The sequence below is a fragment of the Mixophyes fleayi genome, chromosome 1 (assembly GCF_038048845.1).
Source record: "Mixophyes fleayi isolate aMixFle1 chromosome 1, aMixFle1.hap1, whole genome shotgun sequence".
NCBI classification, from domain to species: Eukaryota; Metazoa; Chordata; class Amphibia; order Anura; family Limnodynastidae; genus Mixophyes; species Mixophyes fleayi.
Genome location: NC_134402.1, coordinates 32,427,553 through 32,445,361, shown reverse-complemented (window position 1 = coordinate 32,445,361; position 17,809 = coordinate 32,427,553).

Here is a 17,809-nt window from a genome sequence, read left to right as displayed (position 1 = left end):
AATGGAGGCATCTAATCACATTGATTTACAGTGGAGCTGAAATACCTTAAAGCCTCAACACCAGTTACAAGATCCCACCTCGACTGCTACTGACAAAAATCTCTTTTTATCACCATTCATCATGGGGAAGTCTTCAAAAATAATGTTCTAGAACGTCCGGCGAGCAGAACATGACACGGAGGAATATCAGTGGTTGGATGTCAGATCTTCTCATTACAGACCATTTGAGTAATGTTCTATGTGTTAATATAACATTCCGCTGTGAAATGTTCTTTACTGACGCTATCCTCTGTGGGTGAGGGATAAAATATTTTATTTATCTTGTCTGCCTCTAGTAGTGGTAAAGTTTTTAATCTGGGACTGAAGGTCATAAAAACCTAGTAAAACTCCATTAGGGATTAGACCCAACCGATATTGTAAACCTCAGATTAACTATCTTTCAATTATTGGCAATAATTTATTTTTTTTGACCATTTGGCTACTATGGCATAATTGTACAGGAGGCAGCCATTTTGTGGGCTGGACTAATATTCACAAGATAGCAGCCTATCAATTCATTAGGAACCACTGACTCATGAATGTTAGGCAGTGCCATAGTCCTGTTACGGTCCCTTTTATTAGGCGAGACTGCATCCTGTGTCTAGGTAAGAGGTCCACTTGTTAGTAAGTTACATTTGTGTTGAACTTAAAGTCTGTATCAGTTTTATTATGGTTTCGACGTGGTTCATACACTTAGATAGGCGACGACAGTAAGTAAATATACTCTCCCAGTACTCATTAGATAGACATATATTAAACTTGGCTTCCCAGGTGTCCCGTACCTGAAGTCTATTTGGTTGGTTCGGGGAAAGCTTATGTATAGGACCTTTAATGACTTCTGCAGATCTTCACTATTGAACCACTGGCCAAGAAGATAACACAATAATCAAGGGAGAGAAGGGACAAACCTGGCGAGTTCCATTGCTAATATCAACGATTTCAGAAACTGTTACTGAGGAGCAGTTATTTAAGGTTAAAATGGATTGTAAGAAACACCCAGAAAATCCAATACTTATGTAGAATCTGTTCCATATATTCCCACTGATGCCTATCAAACGCTTGTTCAGCATTAAGCTATAGGAGCAATAGGGGTTATTGCGATGTAAGGCAGACAGATTAACGACTCTTCTGGTGTTATCCGGTACTTGTCGCCCAAGCACAAGTCCTATCTAATCCTGGTTAGTTAAGGAAGGGATAATTGGGTTTAATCTGTTGGATATCAATTTGGTCTATATTTTAAGATATGTTTGTAAAAGAGCTATTGGGCGATCGATATGACAATGAGAGGGGTCTTTCCCAGGTTTGAGACTAGTATTCTACTAGCTGAAGTACCCAGCATTGCCCGTGTTTAAATCTTCAAGATTAAGTTAACAATGAGTTGCATGTAACTGTCAACATTTTTAAAATAATTAGCAGCTCAGAAGCTACTTGAACACACCCATGAGGTGGCTGCCCAGTGTCGTTTTTGTTTTTATATTAAATTTTATCCAAATCCATCCAGTGAAAGGCCCATAACAGGCTCCCTGGGTCAGTTCTGGCCAGTGTACACCAACGGGGGAGGTCTGACCGGGACCTCAGCCCCCTAATATGTCTTCTGGGATCCAATGTTACCAGTCTGTGAAGATTTCATCCAAATCCATACAGTAGAAGGCCCAGAGCAGTTTCCCCGGGTCAAAGTTCTACCCAGCATACATCAATGGTAGCACTACTGGGACACTAACCTCCTTAAAACCTGACCAAGATCCAACTGGACCACCTTACGTTTGTTTCGTCCCAATCGGTGCAGAGGTGTCAATGCAAACAAACCAAATCCGTCCAGTGGAGGGCCCAGAACAGGCTCCACGAGTCAAAGATCTGGCCAGTGTACACCAAATGGAGGTACGACCGGGTCCCTAAACCCCTTAAAATCTGACCAGGATCCAACTAGACCACTTTGCGTTGGTTTCATCTGCATCGGTGCAGGGGTGTCGAAGATATCCGCCTACAAACAAACACACTTCTTAATTGAAAACATGATGAGTTGTTAGATTCAAAAGTATAAATTAGTGGTACTTACTGTTCTTTGTTAGTATATCTAGCAATCATAGGCATGCTAAAAAATGAATGACTCCTCCATACAGGTTTATACTGGTGTATGTCCAGAATAATTAGCTGCAATTGGGCTGTTCCATTTATTACATCTTCCCCTGACAACTGGAGCACTAATGAGGGGTCGTGATTGTCCAAAAATGTAGGTCCCTATTGTGTAGCTCCTCATGCACTTTGAACTCTGTCTTTATTCTGTATCTTCCCCCTCCCCCATCTGGTCTAAAAAGTTTCTTCAATAAAGCTTTATTTAAAAAAAAAAAAAAAATGTAGGTCCCATTTTCTGGGGAAGTTAACAGATGCTGATTCTTGTGCAGATTCTGTCTTAGCACCCAGCTTTGGTTGGAGCATTTGGTGGGGTCTATTTTTGTTAGGAAGTCATCTGTATGCTTGTGTTTAACATAAGAGCATAGTTGCCAACTTTTCCTCGTTCGCTTCAGAGAGATCCCGGGGGAGGTGGGTGGGGGTGGGGCTTGATGAATCGCATCATTTTGCCCCCCCCCCCCCAAACGATTGTTCCAATTTTGGGCAATTACAGCAGGGAAGAAGCTAAGATGACGTGATATTTGCGTCATTAAGCCCCCCCCCCCTGCCATTTATCTGTTGCGGGGACGAGAACCGGGACATTGCCCTGCTCTCCCGGGAGATCTCCCAGAAGTGCGGGAGTCTCCCAGACATTCCAGGAGAGTAGGCAACTATGTGTTAAAGAAAAACAGCTAATGAATCTCTAGAGACTGAAGTGTCTTTTACATTTCTGTCTCCACTACTGAAGTCCTGTTGTCTTACCGGTCAGTCTTTGATTCAATCTTGGTCTCCATGAAAATGGCCACCTCCATAGGCATCAATACATGGACATAGGACACAATTTCTGAACTGTGTCATCATGCCACAGATGGTGAAGCCAACCACGTCTTGTACTGGCTCAGCATCAGGGAGAATGCCAGACTCTTCAGGGAGTGAGGGAGATCACCCCTATTTCAGGGAGTCTCCCTGACATTCAGGGAGAGTTGACAAGTATGTGTAAGAGGTGGTCAACTTTGTGCAGGTCTGTGATGCCTTATTGTTAGTTCTCTCTTGGCCGGTAACTCCAGATGCCCTCCTAGTTCTCATATTCATTCACTAGTATTTGTAAAAGCTTCAGCTGTTTCCCAGCAGGATGTCCTATAATAACCTCATCTCCCTCATTCAATGGTTTCAGGAATCTAGCAACACGGTCAGATTATTTTCTTTCAATCTCTTTTTTTTTTTAGATGAACCAGATGGTGTCTCACCCGGCTATGGTTTTCCATACTGGCAGCGAGCTGTCTAGAAGTTATAAAATAGATTTCATGCTCATTACTGGGTGCAGGTGATGCCATCGATTGAGTTTTTAGGACACAGAAAAATGGATCTTGAATTTTTTCACACACTTTTTCCAATATATGTTTAGCCACCTGCATTTTTTTTTCTGCTAATCTGTTTGGCCCAGAGTACTGTGGGCTGCATTATGTATATTTAAAACTCCATTCCTTTCAATAGAGTTTATGGGGTATATTTACTAAACTGCAGGTTTCAAAAAGTGGAGATGTTGCTGTTTCCTCGCCTCTGCTCCTCTGAGTATACCTGATGGGCAGCACATGGGCAGTTCTGGAGCTAAAATCCAAAATGGTCTTCACTGTGCATGTACCAGCCCCCACCTACGCTCTGAGCCTCCAAAGTGGAACATTGTGTTATGGGGCCGGACAATTTAATGTTACGCCCATCCCTCTAGATCATATTTTCTGAATCCAAGAATCATTCTTTTCAAGCTTCATGGATCATGTAATAGAGGTTTTTACATTATGCTTACAAGCCACTAATTCTGCAGCGCTGTACAGAGAACTCATTCACATCAGTCCCTGCCTTATTGGAGCTTACAGTCTAATTCCCTCACACACAGACAGACTAGGGTCAATTCTGATAGCAGCCAATTAACCTATCAGTATGTTTTTGGAGTGTGGGAGGAAACCGGAGCACAAACACGGGGAGAACATACAAACTCCACACAGATAAGGTCATGGTCGGGAATCGAACTCATGACCCCAGTGCTGTGAGGCAGAAGTGCTAACCACTAAGCCACTGTGCTGCCCCTACAATGTCCTTTCATCTTTCTGCAACAGCTCCATGGCTACCAGTCCAGGGACAAATGTGGACACAGCTGAACATACCTAGAACAAATTTTAGTACTTTTCTAGTGTTTGGAGGAAACTGCTGTTTTATTGTATTTTTTGCTTGTTTTGTTTTACATTTATATTTTAGGCTAGGTACACACTGAAGAATTTTCCGTCCGACGTGTTATCTACAACGATTTTGCCGACGACTGAAGGTCCAATCGATCGGGTAATTCATGCGTAAACACTAGACAGTTTTTAAACGATTAACGAAAGACTGACCGGCCGGGCAACAACAACTTTTCACAGCCATATTGTCGTGTTAAAAGATTTGGATTTCGTGCACATTGAAAGGACATATGAGGTCCCTGTAGCGATATCCCCAATAAATTTAAATAATGGGCCGAGCATGTTCATTAAGAACCACCCAAACACAATTCATTCATCCTGTAACACATGGTTGTGTATAGTGTAAGTGTGTTCGCAGCTGCGCAGCAACAAATTCTTTAACTATTATGAATACTGTTGAACAACAACAATCAACTGCTCTTTTGCTACTCGTTATGGCAAGAAGACTGCATGTACAGACCCGAAGGGAAGAAGGAGAAAGAATCGACCTGTTGGAACAAAGAGTGGTTACAGGTTGGAGGCTCATTCTCTCATATGCCCCTACTGCAGGAGATACGGCACAACAACCCCGATGACTTCAGGAATTTCCTGAGAATGAATGAACCCACATTCAAGTAACTGCTCCAACTAGTCACCCCCATGATCCAGAAGGAGGACACCTGTTTAAGGAAACCCATATCTGCAGAGCAGAGACTGGTTGCTACCCTGCGATTTTTGGCCACAGGAAGGACACTGGCAGATCTGAAATACAGCACAGCAATTTCACCGCAAGCGCTGGGTTTGATCATACCTGAGACCTGTGACGCTGTCATTGAAGTTCCGCCTGAACAGTATATGAGTGTTTGTAAAAAGAAATAGTATTTTTTTGTAACTAAATATATTCTTTTATTAACATACACAAAGCGACATTATATTGGAAAAAGTGCAATACAATAAATGGAACCAAACAAGGGTTCACGGTTGTTCGTAATGCAACACTTCGCTGTTATCCATTTGGGATGGACTCCCGCTGTAGTGTTGAATGCTTGAGGTGGATATAGGTGTAGAAGTCATGTATGGTTTTGGCATAATACATTGTCCTTCCATATTTGAATGACGATTTTGGGTAGTCCAAAATGTGTACGTTGGTGCCTACCTGGGGTTTAATGGCATTATACTTGTGTCTGGCCACAAATCCACCGCCGTGGCCCTACACATGAGGTCACATACCAAACACTCCATTTGGATTTGTATAGGTCTACTTGCAGTTTTCATTTTATTTGCTAGCATTGCTGCAAGTGGATCAAAAGTGTGTTTGCAGTGTATTTTTGGCTACGAAACTGTTTGCACATTCCACCATCTTTTTAGTTAGAACATCACTTTGCTCAAATTCACGGACCCATTTCTTATGCTTCTTCTGGACACTTTGTGGCTGTGTGGCAACTTCTGTTACGTCCTGACTCCGCTGTTAGCTGGCTTCCCTGTACCATAGTTGTTGTAGTTGTCTTCTCCTGGTCAGCAACATCACACATTACCTCTTCAGACAGGGCATCAGGTTGTGTAATGAAAAAAAGAAAAGCAAAAACAAACCGAGTATAACCTTAAATGCTTCTACCAATGTAACAATTGCAAACCTCTTTATTTTTCAGTTTCCTGCACCGGTAGAGCAATGTCAAGTCTTGCTGAAGATTTTGCCGTGACATGGCAGAATGGTGTATAACTAAACAAGCAGACACTATACACATCAATGCAGTAGACGGCTACTATTGCTTTACTGTTAGAAACACCTAATTACCAATTGAGTGACGTGCGGACGCCGCACCATGTGGGAGAGGTACAGTCATTAGAAATGTACATATATAACCCCCAAAGGAGTCGCAGCTCGAGGAACTATCGACAGTTGGTCGTGGATCGATTGGAGATTGATACACACTACACGATTGTAAAGTGACTGGAACAAGATTATTAAACAGAACGACCAACCAAATGAACCAACAATCAACAATTGGGCCGACTTTTGACCATTGTGTAATTTTACACACAGAGCCGACATCCGAACGAACGGTTTTATGTCGGCTGCTTTGCACGATGATTAGACTATAAAGCTCCAGTGTGTACCCAGCCTTATTCTCTTCATGTGTTGGTTTGTGCGCAAAGTAATTAACTTTTGTGAGACAAAATAGAATTGTTGTCTGCAATTTGCTTAATCTCTGTCCTAACCCTGTTGTCCAATGGTGCAATTGCATCATCACGCAGCATGGGGGGTGGGGTCATATATGAGGGTCATGATGATCATTAACAGGACCTGCCCAGCGAGACCAAGTAACGCGAATCACATCATCATGGTCTTGCCCTCTTACAAGAGGAAAGATGGGATCCAGGTGGCTGGTCTACTCTACGGGGAGTCTGGGAGGATTCCCTGATATTTGTGAGTCTCCCAGTAGGCAGGTATAATTGATCTTATGGTTATAGAATCGTTTCATTGTATTGGAATCCTTTTTTTTTTTTAGCTGTAGCAGAGATGGCTACACTTACAGTCCATACTCTGCATATGTCTGAATTTTTCTCCAATGCAGAACTGTGCAGCTTTTTTTTCTGTTTAGGAGGTTTACCAAGCCCCTCCCACCCAGTCACAATCACATGACCCAATTTACCCCTCCCACTCCAGCCAGTTACATGCAGGGTCGCCATCAGAAATCATGGGGCCCAGTACGCCCCCCCCCCCGATGAGCAGGGCCCCTCCCCCGATGAGCGCCCCCACCATGAGCAACAGCGCAACACATGCTTACCTAGGGGTACGCTGTCTTGCAGTCCGCTGGTCTCCGGACTGGAAGACAGTGGAGGAATCATTCCTCCTGCGATTATTCCTCCACCCGTGCGATCGCATTCTGGTGCCTTGCTGTCACGGTGACAGCCAGGCTGAAGACATCAGTGCAGAGTAGCGGAGACCAGCGGACTGCAAGACAGCGGGCACCCAGGTAAGTATGTGTTGCACTGTTGTACCGGGCCCCCTGGTGAGCCTGGGCCCGGTACAACAGTACCCCCTGTACCCCCCTGATGGCGGCCCTGGGTACATGACTCTGCTCACCTCTTTCAACCCAGCCAATCACAAGACCAGGTTCACCACTAGTCACATGACCTAACTCACTCATCTGCCAGGCCCTTTCATTGTTGGGAATGTAGATTCTCCTTTCCCAGTACTTCTGTGTGGAGACGCTGGGGAGCATCTTTATACAACTATTGGGGACTACACACTTGATCAGTGACCCTGCATTCATGAGATTCAGATATATATTCAGCTTATTTTTGATATGTATAATGTGAATTTGTATTTTATATTATATGCTGATTAATTTTTTATCCTCAAAACACTGCACCATATGGTATTTTTAATTTCATCTTCCCTATCTGATGTGCGGATGAGATACAGTTATAAGTATGAAGCGGTCACACTTATGAGCAAAAAATGTTTACACAGTAAGCGGTTTATTATCTTTTTTTGAGTGGAGGAGACAGTGGAGCGGTCTTATGACTGACCAAGGATAAGGCGTTTAATATCTTATTTCTGGTACGCGTGTATTTGTGGAGCTTACGGGCACTAGACCTGTTTTGTTATACCACACTGTACGTTTTCCACTATTTATCTACACTGGTGTACGCTGGAACTCTTTTGCTGCTAAAACGGGACTGCACATACATCTGGCAACATAGACATATGAACTGTATCCTAGTTGACCATTGTGGCACTAACAAAAATGATATCCTCTCTGGGTGGTCTGCTTTATTTAAAAATGTGTATGTCACATTCTGAATATTTAATGTGATTTATAAATCCAATTCTTTTTGCATTGTATCCCCGGATTTATCGCCCAGTTTGTGGAGGTTAGGCTGCCACACATAATTGTGGAGGTGTTTACAAGATCTGATTGTCCAAGTTTTCACAGATCCAGATATTAGGTTAAGCGCCATATAGATATCTTGATCCAATATTATATATATATATATATATATATATATATATATATAATAACAACAATATGAGCAACAAATAACAGCTAAGTCTGTACCATCATCATGCTGTTACCCGTTCATCACACTGCTGCCCCTGCATCACATTGTTTCCCATCCATCACATTGCTGACCCTGCATCACATTGTTTCCCATTCATCACACTGCTGCCCCCTGCATCACACTGCTGCCCCTGCATCACATTGTTTCCCGTTCATCACACTGTGCCCCTTATCACACTGTCCCCCTGCATAAACACAGTCCTTTATTTACCTTCTGTCTTCTATTCTGCAGCTGCTTCTCTCACTGCAGCTCCTCACTCACAGCATCGAGACATGATCATGACATCATGCCTTAGTGAGGAGGGATGAGGACGCGTTGGGAGGGGGGGGGTCGACTGTCCCAATTGCCCCCCCCCTTTACTGTTCGCCAGGGGGGAAAATGCCCCCCACCTCCGGCCCAGACGACCCCTGATTGTACAGGTGCGTTTTCTTTTGTAAACAGTGCCTAATGTGTATTATTTTTACTATGAAAGGATCAGTGCAGAATGGTTCATTTTATTAATGGTTATGTATTCGTAGACAGTAAAAGTAAAAGTCCACAAGGCTATGTCTGGAAACTTCTCTTTTTAATCTGTTTATGAATAATTTAAAAGTAGGTGAGTAGCTTCCAAGCATTTGCAGACAATACTAAATTATGTAAAACTGTAAACACACAACAATATGTCTCTCCTATGGAAAGAGATTAGAAATGATATCCATATAAACTCCTCTACTCTTCCAAAGAGGAAACAAAACAAACGAACAAAAAACATTTCATCCCCTCCTCCAATGACCATTCCATCTCAATTTGTTTAAACTTGGGAGAGTGCCCCTCTAGTAGTAGTGGATTCTATTTTAGTTTATATTACATATTCCTGTGCAGCATTAAATTGAAAATAATTGATTGTCCAATTCAGTTGCTAAAAGCGAAATAAATACATTTATTAATAAAACATTAGTTTAAAATGAAATTAAGCAGCATGGCTAACATTAGCTTAGCATTTCATTATTGAACCTTCTGACCATAGTAAGTCATTGAGACAAACTGCGTGAGAGAGGAGGATACTGGTTCCTGGCGCCGGATTGGTAAATTTTTGTGTTCTTTTTTTTTTTTATCTATGGCTGGCGCGCGGCAGAGGGGGCAGCGTGAGAGGGATCGTGACAGCATGGCAGAGGAGGGGGACAGCAAGAGAGGGGGCAGAGGGGCTGGGAGCAGCGTGAGAGGAGGCACATGGACTGAGGGCAGAGGGACTGGGGGCAGCGTGAGAGAGGGCAGAGGGATGGGGGCAGCGTGAGAAAGGGCAGAGTGTCTGGATGCAGAGGGGGCAGAGTGCCTGGGGGCAGAGGGGACAGAGTGCCTGGGGCAGAGTGCCTGGATGCAGAGGGGGCAGAGTGTCTGGGGGCAGAGGGGACAGAGTGCCTGGATGCAGAGGGGGCAGAGTGCCTGGATGCAGAGGGGGCAGAGTGCCAGGGGGAAGAGGGGACAGAGTGCCTGAATGCAGAGGGGGCAGAGTGCCTGGATGCAGAGGGAGCAGAGTGCCTGGAGGCAGAGCAGGCAGAGTGTCTGGGGGCAGAGGGGGCAGAGTGTCTGAATGCAGAGGGGGCATTTTTGCATACAACTAAATAAGTATTTCTGTCCTGACCTAAATACTTATTACAATTTTTTGACCCAACTACTTCTAAAGCAGGACTGCTCAGTAATTATTTTGGAGGGATGCCTTGAAAAAATTATGGAGACTCTAAGGGTGCCGCGAACTGCAAAAGTTTGGGAACCACTGGGTTACAGTGTTTATACAATGTTCCAAAAAACAAATTAATTAAAATATGCAATAAGTCCTCTCTCTCTGTGCAGATACAATGGCATCTTTGTTTTGGTGCCTCAGTTGACATCTGGATCTTTGGTCAATTAATCACAGGTAAATCTTACATAGAAATATTACAATTAGTGAAGTCCTATTTAGTCTTAAATTAGGAAATAATAGATATGATAGTGATATTTTCCAAGACTCTAAACCTTTTACTTAATATTTATGTTCTTATTTAGATATTATGTTAGGGAATTTAGACTGTAAGCTCCAATGGGACAGAGACTGATGTGAATGAGTTATCTGTACAGTGCTGCGGAATTAGTAGCGCTATATAAATAGCTTTTGATGATGATGATGAACATTGATTCCAGTCTAGCTCAGAATGTTAATCAAGGCCTGGTACTCAAAACCATTGTGTATTGTCTCAGTGTGGAAATCTATTTATTACTGTGTTTACATACTGTATGACTTGTGAATATAACAAAAGGATGTTTATACTAATATATGTGCAAATCTCGTTTTTTACGTATAGATTAGGTTTTACAAGTCACTCATGAGATTTAAATTAATATGCAAAGCAGCTTAAAACATAGAGAGATTGTCTAAATGAAAGGTATTTTATTCAATATAGGAATTTTCATTTTGAATCTTATTTATTAAGGAAAAATTATAGCGTCATAATAAAATACAACGCACTGAGGATTAAAGATATAATCATAATGATTTATTAAAATTACTGAATTAAGGATAATTATATGAAGTACACATTAGATGATGCACTAAATCTCTCAGGGAAAAGATTTTATGTATGATATCTGTCGCATTGGTCAGCAACTCGATCCTCATATCAAGGTTTGTTTTGGCAGCTACTATCGTGTATATTCCCGTATGAAGCACTTGCAGAATAAGTGATGTAATACAAGTGGACGGGGCTTCTTTATTCGGTACACATGAAATACAGACAGGCTTAGCAAAAGAAATTGAAATTCACAGCGAATCACATTATTTTGGACAGGGAATTGCGGGATGCGGGAGACTTGCCTGTTCTCCCGGGAGTCCGGGAGAACGACCCGGATTTTGGGAGTCTCCCGGACATTCCCAGAGAGTTGGCAAGTACGATATATATGTCATGGCTGGAATTTGGAGCACCAGGAAAATGCATGCCTTTATATAATGTTTCAAAATAATGTAGTTAAAACACAATTCATGTTATATGTTTATTAGTATCCATTTATTATATTGTTTGTGGGCAGCATGGAATAATAAGTTTGTAAATGGAAAATATAAAAACTTACTGGTTGCTGAATAACGTACAGTCTTTTCTTTTATAAAGGCCACTGCAATTTAATAAAACATCATGATAATTACAATATTGAAACCGCACCATTCAACCAAAAACAAACCTAATATTATTACTTATAATATGTGAGTAAACACCAACACATAAACATTACAAAAAATTGCTGTCAATTACAATATTTACTCCAATGTTAACTAACATAAACCATAAGGCAGAAAGTAACAGGCAGCTTGTTTAAGACAAACAAACAAAAAATGACAAAAAAATGTAAAAAAAAAAAAATAATTTTTTTTTTTTTTAAAGGAAACACTGCTGTATTTAATGATGTTGCCAATCCATTATTATTATTATCATGTCCTGTTTTACTCTTTGCTGTGGTCTTCTCATTTCTTTTGCTACCCTAAGGCTGGGTACACACTACAGTGTTTTAAGCCGTTCAGCCTGATGGTGAACGATAGTCGTTCCAAAGCACCGATCGTCGTTTGTTTTGATTGTTTAGCAGAACTATAAATCTCATCCAGCTATGGAATGACGTCCGTCCAATCCAGCAGTGTGTATGCACTGACGATCAGGATCTCCATAGAGTTTAGAGTCACGATCGTTTCAGCCGACGGTTATGACGGATGAAGAACACAGATCTAGTAAATCCTGTAAAACGTGTATAGTGTGTACACATGAATCGGCTGCTGATCGGGACTTCTTTTTTTCCCCAGTCATTAGTAAAATCATTATAGATAACACATTGTTCAGAAAATTCTGTCCTTATTGTAAAAACATGGACCTGCTCCTGTCTCCTCCCCATACCCTCATTGCTTCCATCTCTTGTGAGGATGTAATGCGGGTTATTTTCTCTTATATGCAGTGGGTGTGCTGGCCGATGTCTGCTTAGTATATTGCAGTTGTCGGTGTCTGCCCAGGTGACGTGCGTATGCATACACCATACAGATATCAGTGTGTGCAACCCACTGTACCGTATGCGTCCACTTGTGTGTATATGGAGGATGATCGCTAAACAATCTATGCTATGGGTAGATATATGGGAGCAGTATGACCTATATATGGGGAAATACAGTATATGGGATCATTACTATAGGAATATTAAGGAAGGAGACTGTGGGAGCCTTAAGGATGAGAATGGGAAACAAGTTATAATAGGAGCCATGTTATGGGAAGCAAGTGATATATATGGGACCAGTAATATTGTATTTATATACAGATCATAATAAATTTTAACAAAGGAAAACATTGAAGATGAAGAACAGACATTGTAAAGGAAGGGATTGTTATATTGTTGCACCATATTGTTATATTGTTGCACTAGATTGTGTAGATTTATTACATAACAAGTAAATGTACACCGGCTGTATGCACACAACATCCGGAATGTTAGACCTGTACCGGAAACCTGACAGTTCTACAGGGTAGGAGGTGGGGGTCAATCCAACCACCACAGGGTTAATAATTAGTACAAAGCAGCACATTTTTAATATCTGCACTGCTGGCCTTCAATATGTAATCTTCAGTACCAAGCCCTGCGCGTTGCATTTGTTTCATGTTCTTCAAATCTTTGAAGAATATGTCTCCTGTCTGTCATTCCTTCAGTGAATGGATTTGTTCTAAAACCTTTTCAAAATGCCAGACAGCCTGAGCAATATACAGAGTTTTGTTCTTCACAATAGGTCAGCCACGTTCTGCCACCGTTGTGAATGACAGCTTTCTATATGTCAGGATCACTGATGTTTTGTTTGGGTGATAAATAATAAGGCGCGTTGACCTGTATGAGGTCGAGTAAAGTAATTGATATCAGACTGAGACTGTAAAATTGATCTACACAATGAGCTACTAGTTTTTTAAAATGCTGCATTTTTCACTCTCTTGTTCTGGCAATCAATACTCCTATATTTCTTCAGTAAATGTTTTCATGTTTCAAGTAGAAGAAACTTTTGTGGGAGGGAAGGAGGGGGGGTTATTTTTACACACAATATTTTGTATTAATATAGCCATAATAATATGCAAACAAATATACTAAGATTGCACCTCTGCTATAAGATGCAGGGGTGTTCCTGAGCTAATGAATGTTCTAAATACTGGGCAGGTTTAGTATCCACATGTTGAAAATGCCCCAACCCCTCATCTCACCCCATCACCTTCCCCACCCGTCATTTCACCCCACCACCTTCCCCATCCCTTCATTTCACCCCACCACCTTCCCCATCCCATCATTTCACCCCACCACCTTCCCCATCCCATCATTTCACCCGACCACCTTCCCTATCCCATCATTTCACCCGACCACCTTCCCTATCCCATCATTTCACCCCACCACTCTTCCTGATCCCATCATTTCACCCCACCACCTTCCCTATCCCATCATTTCACCCCACCACCTTCCCCATCCCATCATTTCACCCCACCACCTTCCCTATCCCATCATTTCACCCCACCACTCTTCCTGATCCCATCATTTCACCCCACCATCTTCCTTATCCCATCATTTCACCCCACCACCTTCCCTATCCCATCATTTCACCCCAACATCTTCCCTATCCCATCATTTCACCCCACCACCTTCCCTAGCCCATCATTTCACCCCACCATCTTCCCTATCCCATCATTTCACCCCACCACCTTCCCTATCCCATCATTTCACCCCACCACCTTCCCTACCCATCATTTCACCCCACCACCTTCCCTATCCCATCATTTCACCCCACCACCTTCCCTACCCATCATTTCACCCCACCACCTTCCCTATCCCATCATTTCACCCCACCACCTTCCTCATCCCATCATCTCACCCCACCATCTTCCCTATCCCATCATTTCACCCCACCATCTTCCCTATCCCATCATTTCACCCCACCACCTTCCCTAGCCCATCATTTCACCCCACCATCTTCCCTATCCCATCATTTCACCCCACCACCTTCCTCATCCCATCATTTCACCTCACCACTTCTCGATCTCATCATTTCACCCCACCACCTCCATTATCCCATCATTTCACCCCACCACCTTCCTTATCCCATCATTTCACCCCGCCACTCTTCCTGATCCCATCATTTCACCCCGCCACTCTTCCTGATCCCATCATTTCACCCCACCACTCTTCTCGATTCCATCATTTCACCCCACCACTCTTCTCGATCCCATAATTTCCCCCCACCACCTTCCTTATCCCATCATTTCACCCCACCACTCTTCCTGATCCCATCATTTCACCCCGCCACTCTTCCTGATCCCATCATTTCACCCCACCACCTTCTCTATCCCATCATTTCACCCCACCACCTTCCCTATCCCATCATTTCACCCCACCACTCTTCCCGATTCCATCATTTCACCCCATCACCTTCCCTATCCCATCATTTGACCCCACCACCTTCCTCATCCCATCATTTCACCCCACCATCTTCCCTATCCCATCATTTCACCCCACCACCTTCCTCATCCCATCATTTCACCCCACCACTTCCCGATCTCATCATTTCACCCCACCACCTCCCTCATCCCATCATTTCACCCCACCACCATCCTTATCCCATCATTTCACCCCGCCACTCTTCCTGATCCCATCATTTCACCCCGCCACTCTTCTCGATCCTATCATTTCACCCCACCACTCTTCTCGATTCCATCATTTTACCCCACCACTCTTCTCGATTCCATCATTTCACCCCACCACTCTTCTCGATCCCATAATTTCCCCCCACCACCTTCCTTATCCCATCATTTCACCCCACCACTCTTCCTGATCCCATCATTTCACCCCGCCACTCTTCCTGATCCCATCATTTCACCCCACCACCTTCCCTATCCCATCATTTCACCCCACCACTCTTCCCGATTCCATCATTTCACCCCATCACCTTCCCTATCCCATCATTTGACCCCACCACCTTCCTCATCCCATCATTTCACCCCACTACCTTCCGTCTCCCATCATTTCCCCCCACTACCTTCCCTATCCCATCATTTCACCCCATCACCTTCGCCTATACCTTCATTTCACTCCACCACTCTTCCCCAAAATTAAATTATATTATGGGGAACGTGGTGGAGTGAAATGATGGGATGGAAAAGTGAGCTGCACACCTTCACCACTCAAAAAAAAAGTAGTAAAGCATCAAGCACGGGACCTGTGTGTGTTAAACCCCAGAGGACTGGTCCTCCATGCGCACATCACTGTCAGTAGTGACACTCACAGGCAGTGTGACAGAGTCTCAAGACTCTTTATCTCCACATCAGCACAGCTCCTCTGCCCACCTCACAAGCAAGAGGAGCTGTGTGGTCCCAATTACTACCCTCTCCACACCCACACAAAACACTGCTGCCTGCAGGCAGTGCAGGATATCGGGCAGATGGCAGCTGTAGTATTTGAATCTTAAGGACCCGTTGGCCTGACTTGCCCATCAGGGCACCAGCCCATTTAGCATTTGCAAAATGGACAGTTCTTCCCTGATTGAATTAAACTTTTAATTTCTTTGTTCATCTTGTGTCCAGAAATGTGATTCTTCGCTGAAGTGCAACATAGGTTGTAAAATGAGTAAATTTAAAGTATAGAGCAAGACCTGAAAGTCACACTGACCTGGTGCACAATTCACATTCTTTTGAGGAGTGAAAATCAACCATAATAATGTTCCCCTCATTTCAATAATCTCTCTCAGGAAAAATAATCCCCCCCCCCCCCTCTCTGCCTAAGCAAATGTCTGCTCCTCTGTAAATGCTGTATTGTAGGACACTAACATCTGGGTAATACTGTTTCCCTTGTATGGTGAGAAGTAGCTGAAGTTGTTGCAAGGTGCACACATGAGCAGAATAAGTGTGATTCATTAGTTTTACTCAGGGCTTTTTTTGTCATAGAACACTCAGAACGGCGTTCCGTCACCTTTTTTCCATGGGTTTTCAAAGTTTAATTAACCTTTTTTTTTTCTCTGCGGTGCTGCTACAGTGCAGCACTGCATCTTAGTGTGTGTCCTTCTTCCAGCTCCGACGCTGCCAGCGAGAGGAGCCGTGATCAAGCAGTGAAACGAGAAAAGAAGCATAGAAGGTAAGTACAGACTACAGAAAGCGGGGGAGGGGCGCAGAAAGAAAAATGAGGGTGCAGAAAGAGGTGAGTTCTGGCGGCTTTTTTCTTACAAAAAAAGCACTAGTTTTACTATCATAAAACAACATACTTGATCTATTAGAGCCCCTCATGGTTTTACTGCACCCTCTGTTTCTTTTTAACTGTGTGGCAGCTCATTTGGAGGGTGCAAACCAATGTCCTGGCAACGAGGGCAGCTGTATGGTATATCAGAAATCCGCTGCTACACAACAGAACGGGTGATCTTTAAGGGGTCTATTTAAGAATTACAGGCTTTTTGCCCTGTTAAGTTTCATTTGTCATAGCAATGATGACTGATGACTTTATAGGCAATTTACCGTCCCGGCGATGACTCTTTTCGAAGGGTCAGAACACAGAGTCTTCAAATTTAAAAAAAAAAGAGCCTACATTGTCTCAAAGCAGCCAGTATACTTCTACATGCAATAGAGTAATATCTGGTAAAACGTAAAAATGAATTAAAACAAAGCAGAGGAGTCCAATAATACCATCGGCAATCTTGTCACTCCGCTGACTTGCCTTTTTTCAGACAAACGGGTTTATTTATCAAAGGGTTAACGCTGGAGACATCGTAGATTTCTCTGGCAATAACCTAATTACTGGCACTTACCGCTGTTCCTATAAACCTCTATGGGGACACAAGAATTAGGTAATTTATTAAGCTTGAATGTAACGCTATCTCAGCATGGCGTTTCCTGTCTTTCTTGTAATGGGATCCAGTTGAAACCTCTCCGTCCTCTCTGGATCCCTCTCAGGAGAAAGCTGTTTAGCGCTTTCTCCATTTCTGCATCCTTGGCAGAACAGTAGTGTCAACACCGGCGACCCAGAGCATCCCCTACATGACAAATAACAGCTGTGTTTCATTATGTATCACTGCGATTGCTGCGCTGCCTACCCATTGACACCGCATGTTATTAATAAATAGACCCCACAGTGTGTCGTTGAACAAAAACACACTGACAGCGGAAGTGTGCCAGAGTGAGAGGCGCAGCAGCGGGAGACAACGTGCGACATGTTGATTATCCTTGATCCCAGGTATGTCACCTTTGGGGGCTGGGGTCTAGTTGGGAAATTCCACCAAAACAGCACTTTCACTTTTAAATGGAATTATCCTTTCATTTTTCACCGACCATAAATTCGCTTTAAATTCCCCACACGTTTACAGACTGGCGATATATTTATTTTCA